General features: G+C 36.4%; 1 long non-coding RNA gene across 1 annotated transcript in view; it reads left to right on the top strand.

Annotated features, from left to right (window-relative positions):
• LOC112928562 (uncharacterized) overlaps window positions 1-7,362 on the top strand; it is a 41,712-nt gene extending 34,350 nt beyond the window's left edge. The window contains exon 4 of the long non-coding RNA XR_003236748.2: window positions 5,728-7,362. This is a non-coding gene — a long non-coding RNA (uncharacterized lncRNA). The remainder of the gene's footprint in view (window positions 1-5,727) is intronic.
• Window positions 7,363-15,642: the final 8,280 nt, after the last annotated feature.

Raw genomic sequence — 15,642 nt, forward strand, 5'->3', positions numbered from 1 at the left:
GACATCTTTGCTGTTTCTATTCTCTGTTTCTGCCTCTTGCATCTGTTTCTATGAACTGATATTTTTCTGGTTTATGGCTCATGTTTTTCTGCTTCAGATATCTAATTTTTTAAAGTATTTTTTTTATGAGAGGCACACAGAGGCAGAGACATAGGTAGAGGGAGAAGCAGGCTCACTGCAGGGAGCCTGATGCAGGACTTGATCCCAGGACCCCAAGATCACAACCTGAGCTGAAGGCAGATGCTCAACCACTGAGTCACCTAGGTATCCCCAGATGTTTAATTTTTGGTTAAAAGTTGGATATCCATTTTCTGTCAGCATTCAGAGATTTCTTTATTCTGCTTGGACTCTCCTTCTGTTTTTCAAAGTATGGGGTTCTAAATACAAAATTATTTTCCTCTAATTTAAAGATTTAGACAGTTTTCCTCATGTACTTGCCATTGATGAAAGTCTGATTAATCTGATTCTTATTCTCTTGTAAGCACACTGCTTTTCTTTTTTGAAACATTCACAACTTTAATGTTCATCTTTCAGGTTTTGAATTCTAAGAATTTTCTTGTTTTATTTATTTTTTAAATCTAATATATGTGATTGAATTGGGGTGCCTGGATGGCTCAGTTGGTTGAGCATCTGACTTGGGCATAGGTTGTGATCTCCTGGTCCTAGGATCAACCCTCGCTTTGGGCTCCGTGCTCAGCAGGGAGTCTGCTTATCCCTATCCCTCTGCCCCATGCTCTCCCAGCCATGCTCTCCCTTTTTCAAATAAATAAATATTTTATAAAATGAAAGAACAAAAGGCTTAGTAAACTTATGAAAAAATACATGTGATTGAATTTAATAAACCATTGATTGTAATTCTACCACTAATTAATTAATTTAATTAAAATAAAAATCAATCAATGGGTCCCAGAGGGGGTTGGTTAAGTGTCTGCCTTTAGTTCGTGTCATAATCCCAGGGTCCTGGGATTGAGCTCCTGCATCAGCTTCCCTGCTTAGCAGGGAGCCTACTTCTACCTCTCCTCCTGGGTCATGCTCTCTGTCACTCTATCTCTCTCTAATAAATAAGTAAACTCTTAAAAAATAACTAAATCACTAATTAAACTAGGCTATGTCATTATTTGTGAAACTCAATTTCAGAGATGTTAAAATTCAAACAAATGTGCAACTCAAAATTAGAGATACGGTATTTTCCTTCTGACCATATGATGGGTCTGATTTAATCTGAGCATTTTGGTCCTTCATTAATTTTAGAAACTTCCTTTTTTATGAGGGGGAGAACATAGTCTTCTCCCTATTTTTTCTATTAACATTAAAATCTATTAAATGGATATTGTTATCCTGGAGATGTGATCCTTTGACAAACTTTGGGACTTCAGTGCCCATAACCACACATGTGTGTCTAAGTGTGTACATTTTTCTGAGTAAGGGGTTGTAGTGAATATGGTCTTTAAATAGATATGTGATCTCCAAAAAATTAAAAACTGCTGAATGTCAGATTTTATTCTACATCGTTTGGTGTCTGTACTTTCTGCTGCATTCTGGTGCTGTTTCTCTATTTTATTGTGGCTTGACTTGCCTTTTCTGCTGTGTACTTCTTGCATTTCAGGCCAGCTACTGAACTTTTGTTTCAGTGATATAAATTAAAATTTTATATATCTAAGTGATTCCATTTTCTAGATTTGTTAATTCCTTATATCTACTGAGGGTACTATTTAAGCATATTCTAAAATTCTGGTCTTAATCCTGTAACAATTTTTTAGAAATCAGTTTGATTTCTTTGTAGTCTGATTGGAAAAATGAACTTGAAGCTGACCTGTTTTTGTGAGATACAGGGGAGAAGTATGGTTGTGGATGTGGGTGTTCCCCTTTCTTTCTTTCTTTCTTTCTTTCTTTCTTTCTTTCTTTCTTTCTTTCTTTCTTTCTTTCTTTTTTTTTTTTTTTTAAAGATTTATTTATTCATTCAGAGAGAGCGAGAGAGAGGCAGAGACACAGGCAGAGGGAGAAGCAGGCTCCATGCAGGGAGCCTGACATGGGACTCGATCCAGGGTCTCCAGGATCACACCCTGGGCTGCAGGTGGCGCTAAACTGCTGCGCCACCGGGGCTGCCCCTTCCCCTTTCTTTCTAGGTCATTCCCAGCAACTGACCTGTGAATCACATCTAAGTTCCCACACCACTTGCTTTCCCCTGAACATAAACACTCTAGTCTCCAGGACATGATGTATACATTCAGTCCATATGCTGCTTTTGGCTTTATACCTTTTACCCACCCAAATAAACACCAGTTGTTTATTATGTCTTTTTTACTATTTCTTATTCTTTAAAAAAAATTATTTATTTTTTCATGAGAGACACAGAAAGAGGGAGAGAGGCAGAGACGTAGGTAGAGGGAGAAGCAGGTTCCATGCAAGGGGCTGGATGTGGGACTTGATCCCAGATCCCAGAATCATGCCCTGAGCCAAAGGCAGATGCTCAACCACTGAGTCACCCAGGAGTCCCTCCGTTACTTATTCTGACAAACTTTGAGCTTGGAACACCAGGGGTGAGTCCCCTTTTGCTGTAGCACTCTTTCATGTTTTGGTTTGCAGTTTTCTTAGTTTTCTGTTCTTATGTTTGTGTTTATTTTTTTATTTATTTAAGTAATCTCTACACCCAACATGGGGCTCAAACTTACAGCCCTGAGATCAAGAGTCACACACTCTTCTGACTGAGCTAGCCAGGCACCCTGTGTGTTTGTTTTAAATACCACATATTTAAAAATCTTTGTCCTACTGAACTGATGTGACATGTTAATATACATTAGACTTCTGTAAAACAATATCTGCAGGGACGCTTGGGTGGCTCAGTGGTTAAGTTCCTGCCTTCAGCCCAGGACGTGATCCTGGAGTCCCTGGATCGAGTCCCACATTGGGCTTCCTGCATAGAGCCTGCTTCTCCCTCTGCCTGTGTCTTTGCCTCTCTCTCTCTCTCTCTCTCTCTCTCTCTCTCTCTCGGTGTCTCTCATGAATAAATAAATAAAATCTTAAAAAAACAACAATAAAAAAATGAGTGAAATTATTGTATTTGCCTTTCTCTGGTTTACTTCACTTAGCATTATACTCTTTAGATCCATCTCTGTCATTGTAAATGGCAAGATTTCATTCTTTTTATTGCTGAATAATATTCCATTGTACATATATATCACATCTTTATCTGTTCATCAATCAGTGAACACTTGGGCTGCTCCCATATATTGGCTATTGTAAATGATACTGTTAAAAAGGTTCCTGACTTTTTTTTTTTTTTTTTTTTTTTATGATAGTCACAGAGAGAGAGAGAGAGGCAGACACACAGGCAGAGGGAGAAGCAGGCTCCATGCACCGGGAGCCTGACGTGGGATTCGATCCCGGGTCTCCAGGATCGTGCCCTGGGCCAAAGGCAAGCGCCAAACCGCTGCGCCACCCAGGGATCCCTGGTTCCTGACTTTTAGACTACAATATATCTATATAACAATTCCTACTTTATGGAATTTTAAAAAAATGTATTAGATTTTTAATTTCTTACATGCTTTTTGAACATTTAGCAAAGAATTGTGATTTTTCAGTTAATCATATAAACCATCCTTTTATTTCAAAAAAATCCAACTGGGACACACCATAGAATAATGGCCCAAAACGTTCACGTCCTAATCCCCAGAACCTCACAGTCAAAGAGACTCTGTAGATGTGATTAAGTTAAGGATTTTGGGGGAATCCCCGGGTGGCTCAGCAGTTTAGCGCTGCCTTCAGCCCAGGGTGTGATCCTGGAGACCCAGGATCGAGTCCCATGTTGGGCTCCCTGCATGGAGCCTGCTTCTCTCTCTGCCTGTGTCTCTGCTTCTCTCTCTCTGTGTGTCTCTCATGAATAAATAAATAAAATCTTAAAAAAAAAAAGTTAAGGATTTTGATGTGGGGAAATTATCCTAGGTTATCCAGGTAGGCCCAAAGGATTCTTAGAAAGAGGAAGGCAAGAGAGTCAGAGGAGATGTGATAATGGAAGCATGGTAGAGAGATTTCAAGATGCTATGCTGCTGGCATTGAAGACGGAGGAAGGGTCATGAGCCAGAGAATGAAGGCAACCATAAGAACCTGGAAAAGAGAAGGAAATAGATTGTTCCCTACTACTTCCAGAAAGAACACAGCCTTTGATTTTAGCATGGCAAGACCTACTTTGGATATACCTACTATATTACCTGTTACAGTACATGAATAATCATTAAGATACTTTGCTGGGAAGTACAGTACTGGTTAGCTTTGACTATGAAGAAATAGATGAAAGCACCTGACCAAAAGTTCCATTGAACAAAAAAGACTGGTTATCTTTGGGTAGATGTGTAATACTAAAAGTGAATATGAAGTTAAACATCCTATTGCCTTATTGAAATAGGGGACAAAGAGGAGCAGCCATAGGAGGGAATGGTCAACAGTGGTCGAGGTACCTTTATATTTAAGGGTAAAGACAATAGAAGACCACAGTCACCTTTTCTATTTGTACATTTAACTGTGTTTGTTTGGACCAACTTCATTTCCATCTGAAAGGAAAGTGATGCCAGAAAACATGTATTTAATCACTGCAGGAAAAAGATGAGCCAGTTATAATGGAAGATGTGAGAGATTATAGGCAATGAGCCGCACATAGTAACTACTGCATGATTACTGTAAAGATTATTTTAATAAGCATCAAAATAACTTCCTCAATGTAATCTTTGTATTATCTACCTTTATCCTTATTTTTCTTTCTTAAATCTAGTGGTTAAGTTATTCTATAGTTAAACAATTATGTATCCTCAGCCATGTTTCTTTGTTTTTTTTTTTTAAGATTTTATTTTTAAGTAATCTCTAAACTCAGTGTGGGGCTCGAACTCACAACCTGGAGATCAAGAACTGCATGTTCCACTAACTGAGCCAGCTAGCCACCCCACCCCTTGTTTCTTAGTTGTGAATAAAGTGGAATTAGATTTAATCATAGTAAGTTTGAGGTTACAGAAATCAATGAAAATAAGTGGAGGGGAAAATAACTGGCTCAGTCATTTAAGCATCAACTCTTGATTTTGGCTCAGGTCTTGATCTCAAGGTCCTGAGTTTGGGGCCTCTCATTGGGCTCCACTCTGGGCCTGGAGCCTAAATGAAAAAATAAATAAATAAGAAAGAAAGAAAAACAAAATAAATGGATTAACAAATTAGGAAAGTAATGAATATGTAATGGAAATACATATAAGATCAAAGCAAATAAGATCAAAGTGAAATAAGATTAAAGCAAAGATACTAGAATAGAGAATAATGGACTTGGAATTAGGTAGGTTCTGATCATACAGCCTTTCTGAAGAAATGACTTTTAATCTTGAATCCTGAAGAATGAGAGGGAGCCAGTCCTACAAAGAGCTGTATCAGAGGGTCACAGAGATGAAACACCTTATGGGAAATTCCAAGAAGTAGGAAATGATGTATCATGATTTAGAGCCTTAAAGGGATTTGTAAGGTTAAAAGGATACTGACTTGAGATAAGCTCAGTGCTGAGTGCATAACTTGATGTAGGGATCGATTTCACAACTCTGAGATCATGACCTGAGCCAAAATCAAGAGTCAGACGTTTAACTGACTGAGGCACCCTGGCACCCCTACAGTTTTACTTTTTTACAGTTTATATCACTTATCTCCTCACTGGAATGGGAGAACAACATTTGTTTGTTTCCTCGTTCTTTTTCTTTTCAGGTTTGGAGGCCAGGTGTGATACAAAGACATTATCTCCAGAAGAAAACATTTTTGAAATAAACTTATACAAACAGAAGATAAAGAAGTAAAATGCCTGATCTTGAAGGTTCCATTCTCTAAAGTAGAAGAAGAACAAAATCAAGATTGAGAAACAAGAGCCTCAAGCAGATTTCAGCCAATTGAAAATCATCCATGAATATATATCTACTCACAGAAATATTATGAATGTAAGGAATGTAGAACTATCTTTAATTAGGGCTCAGACCTAATCAAACATTAGAGAATTCACACTGGTGAGAAGACTTATGCATCTAAGGAATGTGGGAAGGCCTTTAGGCTTCAGGGACAACTCAACATCTGAAAATTTATAAATATCTAGAATGTGGGAAGGCTTTCAGTTTTGGCAGAGATCTTAGAATACTGGTGAGAAATCCTATGAATGAAAGACTTTTAGTTTGGGCAGGTATGTAAGAGTACACCAAAAAAATACTGGCAAATGTTGGAAGGCCTTTAGAATACATTAGCATCTTACTCAACATCAAAAACTCATAGTACTGTGAAACCCTATAAAAGTAAAGAATGTAGGAAGGCTTTTAGTTTTGTCAAAGACCTTAAAATATACCAGAATACTCATTTTGGTGAGAAACCCTATAAATGTCAGGACTGTGGGAAGACCTTCAGTTCTTTGAGATACTTTAGAGTATACCAGAAAATTCATATTGATGAAAAGCCCTATGAATGTAAGGAATGTGAAAAAAAAAGGAATGTGAAAAATCATTTATATTGCATGAACAGCTTAGTTGACATAAAAAATTCACAAAGATGAGAAATCTTATGAATGTAAGGAATGTAGAAAAGCCTTTAGATTGCATTCACACCTTAAAAGTCATCACAGTATTCATACTGGTAAGAAGCCCTATGAATGTAAGAAATGTGGCAGGCCTTTAGACAGAATTCAACTTAACCAACATCAGAGCATGCACACTAAAGAGAAACCCTACAAATAAATGAAGGAATGTGAGAATGCCTGTAGATGGAGTTCAACATTTAATCAACATCAAAAATGCATACTAAGGAGAAATTCTGAATTGAAAGTATATGGAAAGGCCTTTCAACTTCATCAAATTCTTACAGAGCATCAGATATTTCACAATGCTAAGAAACCAGTCCTATGAAGTGAGGAGTGATGTGAGAAGGCATTTAGATAAAATGAACATCAGTGAATGTAAGGAGAAACTCTCTGAATGTAAAGAATGTGGGCATGCCTTTAGATTTGTTTATACCTTATTTTTTAAATTTTTATTTATTTATGATAGTCACACACACACACACACACACACACACACACACACAGAGGCAGAGACACAAGCAGAGGGAGAAGCAGGCTCCATGCACCGGGAGCCCAACGTGGGATTTGATCCCGGGTCTCCAGGATCACGCCCTGGGCCAAAGGCAGGCGCCAAACCACTGCGCCACCCAGGGATCCCTTGTTTATACCTTATTGAGCATCAGATAATTTATAATGGTGAAAAACTCTAAAAAGGTAAGAAATGTATGAAGCCCAATATTCTGCCACTATCAAATCTGAGAACTCATAGCCTTATAGAGTTATTATAAAAGTGTTTTAAAAAAACAGTACTTTTACTCCATTCTTCATAGAATATTAATACTAGGGGAAAATGTTTAGGAAACCCTTTTCTGGGGGGTCATTCTTACAGTTTATTTGGCATAAAAGATTTCATACCAGGTGTCTTAATCTATTGAATATATAAGACTTCTAAAATGACTCAGTTCCTGTTGAATGTTAGCAGATTCACACAGAAGAATTTCTTATTCTATTGGTTGTACAACTGAAGGAAAACCTTTAGTCACAGCACATACTTAGCCTATCATCATCTTCAAGATTTTCAACAATATACTTATTAGCTTTGTGCCTCAGTTGTAAAATGGTGAAGTTAATACCTAACAGTGTTTTTTTTAAGGATTAATACTTGTAAACCCTTGGACTTTTTTTTTTTTTTTTTAAGATTTTATTTATTTATTCAACACAAAGAGGCAGAGACATACGGAGAGGCAGGCTCCCTGTGAGGAGCCCGATTCAGGACTTGATATCAGGACCCCAGGATCACGACCTGAGCCAAAGGCAGATGCCCAAACACTGAGTTACCCAGGTGCCCCTATCTGTAAACCCTTGCAAGATTATTTGGCAACTAAAGATTAGCTACTGTTCTTCTAGTGATAATAGTATAACTGTTAGTGAATTCTTATGAAAGAATCTATATTGGTAGTCAACTTAGCATCCAATCACCACCCATCTACTACTGAACTTCACATAGCTGATTCTGAATAAATTATCATAGAATATAAAGAATATGGGGGTGCCTGGCTGGCTCAGTCAGAAGAGAACACAGCTCTTGATCTTGGGGTCATGAATTCAAGCTCCACATTGGGTGTAGAGATTACCAAATAAACCCCCCCAAAAAAAATAACATGTGAGACAACTTCATTACTAAGTTGCATCAGGAAATTAATGCTGGAATATTCTGGAATTAGTGTAAATATATATTGAGAATATAGCTAGTTGCTGAAGAAGTAGAAAAGGGTATGATGCAGTTTGCAGTTACATCCAAATATCAGGTATTCTCTAATATACACTATCTCCTTAGAATTCAACATTTCTTAGAAATTATCAAAGGAGATCCCTGGGTGGCTCAGCGGTTTAGTGCCTGCCTTCAGCCCGGGGTGTGATCCCGGAGTCCCGGGATCGAGTTCTGCATCGTGCTCCCTGCATGGAGCCTGCTTCTCCCTCTGCCTGTGTCTCTGCCTCTTTCTCTCAGTCTGTGTCTCTCATGAATAAATAAATAAAATCTTTTTTAAAAAAATTATCAAAAGGGTAAGAGAGAGAAAACCTTCCCACTAAACTTCTCCATCTTGTCATTATGAAAACTTCTAAACATTCAAGAAAATTGAAAAGGAGAATGAACATGCATTTACCAACTCTTACCCAGTTTAAAAGCTAACAGTTTTTCATATTTGCTTTATCTTCCTATAATTTTCTACATAACTGTAATATAATCACAACTTCTAAAATATGTCATGTGATGCATGTTCGAATTTTCCCAGTTGTCTCAAGATTGACTTTAATAGCTATTTTTCTTTTTATCTAGAATCAACTCTAGGTTCATAAATTACATTTAGTTGATAATGTCTCTTTTGGTCTAGCTTAGTTCTCTACCTTTATTCACGGAAGGCTTTTTCTTCTTAGAGGCCATGCAGTTGTCTTGTGGGGTGTTTCATATTTTGGATTGTTGTGCTTGTTTTCTAATATTATCCTTTAACTTATTCTGCCATCTACATTGGAAATTAAGTAGAGAGAAGATTGGGTTTGGGTTAAATAATTTTGCAAAAATATTTCATAAAAGATATTAAATATTTTATATTGTCATATGTCAAGAGGCACATATTGATACCATGAGGCTAAATTTGATCATATGGTTAAAGTGATGACTGTCAAATTTCTCATTTTATTTCTTAAAATATTAAAAAATATATTTTATTTATTTGAGAGAGAGAAATAGCAAGAGAGAGCATGAGTGGGGAGGAGAGGGAGAATCAGGCTCCTCATGAGCAGGGAGCCCAACATGGGGCTCACTCTCAGAGCCGTGGATCATGACCTGAGCCAAAGGCAGACGCTTAACCAGCTGAGCCACTCAGGTTCCCCAAAATTTCTCATTTTCAAGGTCCTTTTATATCCTTACAATTAGAAAGTAATCTGTGAAGTGATTCTAACCCCTCTTGGAGATATATATTTTGTTTGATTCAAAGGGAAGACCAGAGTTGGAATAGGATACCATTCAGATAAGAGTGATAATGAGTTGCTATAAATCAAAACCTATAGGTGATCATTCATTTTTGGAAAGTCATCTTGTGGGAAATTAGTACTCTTTAATAAATGCAGAGAATGAAGATCTAGGGCCATAATTTTGGTTTGCTTAACAGTCACCATCTAACAATTGATTGCTGCTCCACATAATTACACTTATAATCCTAGTTCTAATACAGTGTCTGTCACATAGTGGAGAGTTGATAAGCTGTCAAAGCAATCCAAACCTAAGAAACTATGAGAAGAATAGATTAACCTAAATCCAGCAGAAGGAAACCATTTATACAGTTAGAATTTAATGAAAAAGAATAAAACACATTTCATTTATTTTCTTTGTGGAAAAAAACACCAATCTAAACTACTTATAAATTTGATCAATGTAAAGATGAGAACTACAATGGCATTAATAAGGTGGCATACATATATTTATGGAGACTTTAAAATTTTTAAAAATCTATTATTTTTCTTTTTAAATATTTTACTTATTTATCCATGAGAGACACACAGAGAGAGAGGCAGAGACACAGGCAGAGAGAGAAGCAGGCTCCATGCAGGGAGCCCAAGGTGGGACTCAAAACCGGGACTCCAGGATCATGAGCTGAGCCGAAGGCAGATGCTCAACCACTGAGCCACCCAGGCATCCCTATGGAGACTTTTAACATGTTTTTATATATGTGTATGTATATATATTTATATAAAAGTATATTTGAAAAATTATATAATTATACAAATAATGTAATATATTTGAATAAATTGTATATAATATATAGTTTTTTTTTCAAATTGACTCAAAGTAGAAATTGGCCTGGTCTAATAAATGTGGTGGGAAAATGAAAATTTGGTTCAAAATCTCTTTAAATATTTTTAAAAATATATAAATGAGTCACCAGATAAAACTACAGAGAAAATCTGTAAAAGAATTTTATAAGCTAATTCTAGAAGGCTACCAGTCTGAAATAATACTGGATGAGGATTGTTTCCAAGAAAAAAAATCTAGATTAATTTATGAATATGAATAAAAATATTCTAAGGGAGACATTAGCAATGAAATGAAGTATTGAGGAAATCATGATTTGAGAGCCAGAATTTTGTTTGCCTATCAGTCACCATTGAAAAATTTATATAATTTATATGATTGCACTCTATTTACAAAAACAAAAGAGGCTAAAAGGATGATAAGAAGATAAGACTTCTACATTCAACATGAAGTGTAAAATAGTAATTCAGGTATACTATGGATCATTTATTATATATATTATAATTCCCTGAAAAATTACTAAGGATGATAATCAGAGAAATAGTAAAAAACAAAATAGATAAATTAAAACAATAATAAAATATAATCAAATGAAACTAAAGAAGGCAAGAAAGGGAGAGAGGAATTAAAAATAGGGGGAGGAAGTGCTCCTGGGTAGTTTAGACGGTTAAGTGTGCCTTTGGCTCAGGTCCTAATACCAGGGTCCTGAGGTCAAATCTGCATTGGGCTCTATGCTCATCCCTCTCTCTCTCTGCCCTTTCTTTACCCCTCCCCCTCGTGTTCTCTGTTGCTTGCTCTGCTCTCTCAGAGAGAGAGCAAATAAATAAATTATTATTTATTATTTAAATTAAAAACCTTCAAAGAAATGGCGGAGGGGGGGGAGAAACAAAAGAGCTAAAACCAAATTTATAATATGTAAACTAAATGTAAATAGTTTAAAATCAATCATTAAAAGATCATCAGATCGGATTTTTTAAAACTCCAACTATATGCTGTGTATAATAAACTGGTTTTAATATAATGATATAGGTAGATGAAAAGTAAAAGGATGGAGAATGATAGGCATACAAATATTAACCAAAGATTGAGTGACTAGGGGCACCTGGGTGGCTCACTGGTTGAGCGGCTGCCTTTGGCTCAGATTGTGCCCTCAGGCTCCCCTCAGGGAGCTTGCCTCTCCCTCTGCCTGTTTCTCTACCTCCCTCTCTCTGTCTCTCATGAATAAATAAGATCTTAAAAAAGAAAAAAAAAAAGGATTGAGTGGCTATAAAGTACAGATAAAATATACTTCAAAAAGAATGAAAATGCCAAGATAAAGGGATATTCTATAATAATAATAGAGAAAACTCACCCAGAAGATCTAATCATAATACATGTGTATATACTTAACAATATGCTTTAAAATACATGAAGCAAAAGAAGAATAAGTCCAAAGTTAGCAAAGGAAGACAATAACAAAGATCAAAGTAGAAATCTCAATAGTAAAAAATGGGCAAAGGACCTGAATAAACACCTTTCCAAAGAAGACATACAGATAGCCAACATGTACATGAAAAGGTATTCAACATTACTAATCATCAGGAAAATGCAAATCAAAATCACTATTAGATATCACCACATAACTGTTAGAATAGTATTATCAAAAAGGCAAGACTTAACAAGTGTTGGTGAGGATATGGAGAAAGAGATTCCTTGTACACCATTGGTGGGAATGTAAATTAGTACAGCCACTATGGAAAACAGTAGAGAAATTCATTAAAAAAGTAAAAAATATGATCCAGCAGTTTCATTTCGGGGTATATATCCAAAGGAAATAGAATCAGGATCTCAAAGAGATATCTGCACTGCCATGTTCATTGCAGCATTAGTCACAATAGCCAAGATACGGTAACAATCTAAGTAACCATCAATAGATGAATGGATCAAGATGATGTGGTGTATGTATATAATCATAAATATAATGGAGTAGTATTTAGCCATGAGAAAGAAAGAAATCCTACTATTTGTGACAACATGGATGGTCCTTAAGTGCACTATGCAAGTAAAATAAGTCAGAAAGATGAATACTGTACGATTGCACTTATATGTAGAAGCTAAAAAAGTCAAACTCAGAAATAGTAAAAATGGTTGTTGCCAGAATCCTAGGGATGGGAAAAGTGGGAAGATACTGGTCAAAGGATACAAACTTCTAGTTATAAGTTCTGGGTATCTAATGTACAGCATGATGACTATAGTTAATATTGAATTATGTAATTGATAGTTGCTAAGAAAGTAACTGTTTTCACCACAAAAAGATAATTAATTATATGGAATGATGGAGGTGTTAACTAACCCTTTGTGGTAATCATTCACAATATATACATGTATCACATAATTACATTGTGCACCTTAACTCACACAATGTTATATGTCAGTTATACCTTGGTAAAGGTAGGGGATATATATGTGTATATATAAAATAAATGCACAAAGCAAAACCTGATAAACTGAAAGAAGTAGATAAATCCACACTTAATGTAGGAGACTTCAACATTTATCTCTTACCTATTGGATAGATCAGCAGACAAGAAATCAAGGTACAGAAGAATTCTATGCCCCCTCAACAACATCTATAGATTGACAGCAGAGTATGTATTCTTTTCAGTTGCATGTGGAATATTCACCAAGATAAACTATATTCTGAGTCATAAATGACTACATAAATGTAAAATAACTGAAATCATGTCAAGCATTTTCTTTACCAAAATGGAATTAGGAAAAAAAATAAAGATATTTGGCAAAAAAAAAAAAAAAAAAGATATTTGGCAAGTCCAAAAATACTTGGAAATTAAACAACTGACATATAATCAATCCATGAGGCAAACAAGTCTCAAATGAAATTAGAGAATATTTTCAACTAAACAAAAGTGGAAATACAGTATATTAATTTACAAGAGATAGCCACAGCAGTAGCAAGAGGGAAATTTTTAGCAACCAAATGGGTTGGTATCAGAGTAAGTGTAATATAAAGTCAAGATCTTCACCATCACCCAGGCTAACTAGGTCATTCTTTTCTATGGTAAATATGAAAGGCAAATGAAGAGCACTAAAGAGGCTTTTCTACCTCTCTCAGCCAGAGAGGTATAAAAAGGAGGGTGGAAAGGTGCCAGAACTCCCACATGCACATAATATGAGGACTCCTTCACCCTGTCAATGGAGGCTGAGAAACCTGTATTTCTATCTTCCATCTGCTATAACAAGATGGCATATACCCTTCCCATGTAAGTGGAGTCAGAGAATGCCAGTTTAAACAAGGTTTAAATGAGATCTAGAATCTCAGCATAATACACAAAATGCTCACATTTCAAAGGACAATCCATCATCATAACAAGAACCAGGAAAATCTCAAACTGAATGAAAAAAGAGATTACGGAAATGACAAAGATGTTAGAATTATCTCATAAACACATAAAGCTTCATAAAAATGCCTGAGACAAATATGCTTGAAACAAGAAAAAGCCTCAGCAAAGAAACATGAAGTTCAAAGAAAAAAGATTTATAAAAAAGAAATGAAGGAAAATTAACTGAAAAGTGTGATAATGGAAATAAACTCAATAGATATGCTAACAACATAAATGGAGGAGACACAGGAAGGAATCAGAACAATAGAAATTATCCAATCTAAACAATAGGAAATAGACTGAAAAAAGTGAAAAACAACTCAGGAACCTCTGAGACTAGACACAAGATCTAACATTCCTAACACTGAAGTCTCAGAAGGAAAAAAATAAGAGGACTGAAGAGTATTCAAAGAAATGACTGAAAATGTCCCCAATTTGCCAAAAAAAAAATCATAAATTCAAGATGCTGAGTGACAAGCCACCCCCTTCCCCACAACATCAACATCATGTCACATCATGGTCAAACTTCTTTTTTTTTTTCTTTTTTAAAGATTTTATCTATTCATGAGAGACACAGAGGGAGAGACAGAGGCAGAGGGAGAAGCAGGCTCCATATAGGGAGCCTGAGTAGAACTCGATCTCAGTACCCCAGGATCACACCCTGAGCCGAAGGCAGATGCTCAACCGCTGAGCTACCCAGGTGCCTCTCATGGTCAAATTTCTAAAAACTAAGGACAAAATAAAAATCTTGAAAGCAAGGGGGCGCCTGGGTGGCTCAGTGGTTGAGCATCTGTCTTGGGCTTGGATCATAATTCTGGGGTCTTGGGATGGAGTCCTGTATTAGGCTCCTTGCAGGGAGCCTGCATCTCCCTCTGCCTATTCTCTACCTCTTTCTATGTCTCTCATGAATAAAGAAGATCTTTAAAATAATTATTGAAAGCAAGAAAAACGCCACTTTACATTTAGAGGAGGAAATTCAAACAAAAGCAGATTTCTCATGAGAAATCATAGAAGCCAGAAGTACATTTTAAAGCACTGAAAGAAAGAATTCCAAATCTTATATTCAGCCAAAACCAAAAACATATATATACATATATACATGTATCTCATTCAAGAATAAAGGGAACCAATATTATCAGTCATTAGTAAAATACAAATCAAACCCACGAGATACCACTTTACAATTACTGAGATGGCTATAATTTAAAAAAAAGGGAAATAATAAGTGATGGCAAGGATGTGGAGAAACCCTTGTGGTGAAGCTGCTATAGAAAACATTATGGCAGGGATGCCTGGGTGGCTCAGTGGTTGAGTGTCTGCCTTTGGCTCAGGTTGTCATCCCTGGGTCCTGGGATCCAGTCCCACATCAGGCTCCCTGTGGGGAGCCTGCTTCTCTCTCTGCCTATGTCTCTGCCTCTCTGTGTCTCTCATGAATAAATCAATAAATAAAATCTTAAAAAAAAAAGAATGCTATAAAAAAAAACCCATTATGGCAGTTCCTCAAAAAAAAAAAAATATATATATATATATAATTATCACACACCAATTCCAAATGAATTGAAAATAAGGAACTGGACCAGATATTTGTATACCAGTGTTCACAGCAGCATTATTTACAATAACTAAAAAAGGGATCCCTGGGTGGCGCAGCGGTTTGGCGCCTGCCTTTGGCCCGGGGCGCGATCCTGGAGACCCGGGATCGAATCCCACATCGGGCTCCTGGTGCATGGAGCCTGCTTCTCCCTCTGCCTGTGTCTCTGCCTCTCTCTCTCTCTCTGTGTGACTATCATGAATAAATAAATAAAATCTTAAAAAAAAATACAATAACTAAAAAGTAGAAGTTGGAACAGCCTGGGTGGCTCAGTGGTTTAGCGCTGCCTTCAGCCCAGGGTGTG

Source organism: Vulpes vulpes, chromosome 1 (genome assembly GCF_048418805.1).
Source record: "Vulpes vulpes isolate BD-2025 chromosome 1, VulVul3, whole genome shotgun sequence".
Taxonomy (NCBI): Eukaryota; Metazoa; Chordata; class Mammalia; order Carnivora; family Canidae; genus Vulpes; species Vulpes vulpes.